This window comes from Ailuropoda melanoleuca, chromosome 10, assembly GCF_002007445.2.
Source record: "Ailuropoda melanoleuca isolate Jingjing chromosome 10, ASM200744v2, whole genome shotgun sequence".
Classification (NCBI taxonomy): Eukaryota; Metazoa; Chordata; class Mammalia; order Carnivora; family Ursidae; genus Ailuropoda; species Ailuropoda melanoleuca.
Genome location: NC_048227.1, coordinates 67,045,074 through 67,049,628, shown reverse-complemented (window position 1 = coordinate 67,049,628; position 4,555 = coordinate 67,045,074).

Here is a 4,555-nt window from a genome sequence, read left to right as displayed (position 1 = left end):
AATCGAAGATGTGTCTGCCGAACACAGAGGAAGTTCCCACAGAGTAAGGAAGCCACAGAATCTCCTGAGAGCCCAGGGGAGCCCAGGTGAGGCTGCTGGGCGCGGGCCTGCCTGGCGACAGCGTCAGGGGCACAGCCTCGGTCTCCTCCAGAGACTTCAGTCTCAGCCTTTCCCCAAAACTACACTTTTAATTACGGCCCAAAGGAACATTGTTCTACAGCTGGAAACACCTACACAATTACCTCTTAAATAAAATTCAGTCTCGAAACCAACCACAGTTCACACTTTTAAAAGAGCATATAAAACTGTTGACGAAGATATTGTTAATAATGATCTATCTTTAGCCTGGACTCACGTAGTGTCTTCCTTTATGCTTTATTGACATTTTAGGCACTTACCCTAACTGGCCCCTTTCCAGGAAGCTGCTTCTTTGGAAAGCACATGGATTTCATTGTGAAGGAAATAACAGACACTTAAAGCCTTTCTAGGCTCCCTTCCCCCTAGGCATTTTGCTAATGTGTACCAGAACATTCTTGATAGGAGAAAAAAGAAAAAAACAAAGAAATGCTTTGTGAAGAAAAGGGTCTGCCTGCTGGCATTTCTAGCACCACTGCCTTCTATTAATCTGCAACCTAGTTAAGAGAACCGGAAATAGTTGTTGTGTGCAGTACTTTCTAGAATAACAGTTAACCTTCATCGAAATACTTAGGACTTGCCAGCCAGTGTGCTACATGTTTCCTGTGGATGACTCCCTTGCTCGGCACCACTACCCAATAAGGTAGGAATCATTTTTATCAATACTGCGTATATTGAGGAAATTAAGGCTTAACGACTGGAAGCAACTTGCCCAGAATCACATAGCAAGTAAGCGATCTAGCGAGACTTTGTACCCTCAGTAGTCTGACTCTAGGGGCCTCGCTGAATTAAACTACATTTAATTTATGCAAAATCTCTATAATGTATAGATTTTTACTTTTATTTTACAGATGAGGAAACTGGAGTTTAGAGTAGTTCATTGATTGGCCCAAGATTGCAGCTATTAGGTGATTAGGCAGAGAATGGGGCTTGATGCGTTGGACCCTCAAGCCCTGTTCTTCCCCTTAAACACACGCCTTTGAGGGGCTCCCATTCCCTGCGGAGCAAGAGCAGTGTGGTGGTGGCTTAGGATTCCCACAAAGCTCTCGCTTCTGGGAGGGCTCCAGGGTCTGAGAGATCTTTGCACACATTCTCAGTCTCTCCCTGCAGTCTCTTGAATGGCACTTGATAGGAATTCGATACTCAAAGTTCAATTACTGAAGGGGATGAAAATAACACAAATTGTAGGGTTTGTTTCCATGCTCTCTGGCTCCGATAGGAACCACCAGCCAACAAATGTTGGAGCCAAAAAGATGAAAGAACGAAAGCGTATGATAATAAATGTACAAGTGTTTTATGGACTGCTCAAGTGCTCTTACCCTTCAACATTTTGATTTCTCTCTCAGGGAAAAGCAACTCCAGTGATCTGAACTCTATAATTTAGGACAGGAGTTTTTCCCTACCCTTTGTGAAGTTCTTGCAAATTTAAAGTTATGACTCAACAAGCTTCTCTCCAAACCAAAATGTGATGTCAAATTTGGACTGAGAAAAAAAATCTATAAACATACAGAAATTTAATTTTTATCCTAGAATGTTAATTTTATCCATGTGACTGTTGAGAGACAAGAATGGTTATAATCCTCTGAAAATGAACGTACTCTCAGTCAGGGAGCTGGTCAACTAATAACCATATAAAACCTGGGCGCAGTCAATTCTAAAGATGCCCTAGGGTGGGAGCATTTCAAAAGAGCAACTACACTGGTAAATGTGAACTTGATAATCAATGCTTATTTATCTGTTTTTTTTTAAAATATTTTTCTTTTCTTTAATTTTTTTTGAGTTGTAATCGGCATAGCATTGTACTAGTTTCGGGTGTACAATGATTTGGTGTATGTATATATTGCAGAATGATCGCCACACAAAGTCTAACTAACACCCATCACCACACATAGTTATGAATTTATTTTTTCTTGTGATGAGAACTTTTAAGATTTACTCTCTTAGACTGTCAAATACACGGTACAGTAGCTTTTGTTTCAGGCTGAGATGTGAAGGCCAGGAAGAGGATGTTCCAAAAACAAGTTGGCTACCCAAAGTAGGTTGGAAAAGATAGTTCTAGAACAGGGACCTGTGGAGCCAAAAGCTCAACTTCTCTTTCTTTTTTTCTTCTGGGCAAGAAAAGACAGGCTACTGAAAGCTGAGAACTAGTCGTGCCACTAGAGCTTTCCTTTGAAGGAGCAGTTAAGCAGACGATAGCAGAAAGTATATTCTTATCAGAAGCTGGTGTACGGAAATGCTCCCTTCTCATCCCACATCCACCCAGGCCAGCCGTTTCCAATCGCCTCCCTCCTGGTCTCATTCAGAAATCAGGTCCTTCTGGGCCAAGAGGAAATTAAGACAACCAGAAAGTGGGTCAGAAGACTGCCTCAGCCTACTTGCTCCCTGTAGAGATTCTTTGGTTTCCAGTTTACCTTCATCGTTTCCTGCCCCTCCCTTTAGACTCTGGAGCTCGTATTCCTGAAACTGCTCGCTCAGACATCACCCATGATGTTGCCTCCATCTGAGTCTTTCTCTTTGACGTGTCTGCTCTCTCTGTGCTGCTCGCTGTTCTATCCTACGATGCGGTGGAACCCCAGAGCATCTGTCAGCAAGCTCTTTCCCAAATGGAGAGAGGTTCCAAAGGTTGGCCTTTGGAAAGAATGCCCAAGGTCAGCGGTCAAATTCAGAGGAAAGTCAGATGGCTAGAATAGAGAAAGTGGAAGGTTGGGAATAACGGGTTGCTCAGACTCACTGGAGACCACACATGCCCCAGGGGGAGGCAGTGCCCGAAGCAAGTGACCAGGAAGGAGAGAGAGTCTGGTGCGGCAGTTCTGCACAGCAGGGGTGGGGATGGGGGAGAACGGAGCTATAGGGACAGCAGCCCCGAGGCCCGGAACCTCGCTCTAACGCCACAGGGGCTTTGAAGCTGGAGGTCCAGCCTCTGGAGCCACCACTATGGTTCTTAGGGTGATGGAAGCTCTGCTGAGCAAGACACGAAGGGGCAGTTCTCACGCCTAACCTTGCCCACCAGAACTTGCCTTTTTCTGTCTTGTCCGTACATTTTATTCCCTATTGCCTCATCTTGCCTGTGACCTTTGGCCTTCTTTGCTTTGATTACGTCTCTCCTAACTTCATCTTCTGCTTTTCCCTGTAGCTTCTCTCTCCCTAAGTTCCTGCCTTCCTTATTCGCTATGTTCTGGTGTGCCTGCACACCTTTTCTCCAGCCTTGTTTGGTGCCTACAGTCCTATTCTCTGGCTTGATCGTCCCCCCAGACCATGCTCGTGGATCTTCTGCGCATGTTTCCGTCACTTGCTTGGCCCACCCGCTCACAGCTCTCACGGCAGAAGCTTACAACAGGGGTACCACCGTTGGACTGAATGAAAGATGGTACCACTCTCTGTCTCCAACCTCTTGATTCAGGGGATGGATGGGGTCTTGCTGGTTCATGTTCCGGGGGCTTTTTTACGTCCTTTTACGACAGAGTGTTATCACTGTATTGGAATGGGCGCTTCTCTAAAGGGATTGACAGCCAGGGAATGCTGGATACTTGCATCACTCACCACGAGGAGGCAGAGCGGAGCCGCTCAGTTCAGGGACCTCTGGGCTGGTCAGGGTCACCTACCCGATAATCCCTGTCCTCTAGGTTGGTATGAGCACTTTCTCTCTTCCATCTACTTCTCGAACTCACAGTTGGGGCATTCACAGATTGGTCTTCATTTCTCCAAATTTCCTTGGCCCTTTGTTTGCTTAACATAGGACTTTGGTATTTCTTTGTACCCTTATGGCAGCAGCTCTTTTGTCCGTCATTCTTTTGGCACAGAGGTCTAAACAGGTTTTGCAAAGTTTCACTTTGAAGTCGATGCAAGAAATACTGCTTTTAAGACACCGGGAAAAATCTTCCAGAAAGAGTGAAATATTAATTATATCTGATATTTATCTGGCCTTTGATGTATAATGAAGACTGTCTTGTTTGCCTGGGACAAACAGTGCTTTCTCTCATCTCTCTCTTTTTTTTCAACAAACTTGAATTCCCTTGTAGCTTCTTATTTGCCGTAATTTCAGAACGTGGGAAAGGTTTGTGCTTTTGAAATGTAGGGTCTTTCTGAGATAGGGATAAAGATATTACAATTTTATAACATGTCTTAGAAAAATAAAGGATTACGAGAATAAGAAAAATGGCAGGAGAGACACTTACATGAACATTGAATCCAGGGTTGTCTGGATTGGTGCACTTTGCAAAGGATTGTGACCAACACTGCAAAGAAAATTAAGACTTACTGAATTATTTTGATACCAACAGAATTTACTTTGGGAGTGTCTAATACATTAAGATTGATTATTCTGTTATTTCTCACTAATAATGGGCCTCAAATTTTGCAATTTAAATACTGTAAACTTTGGAGTAAGCCAAGGAGGACTTGATGCATATTATAAAGTAAT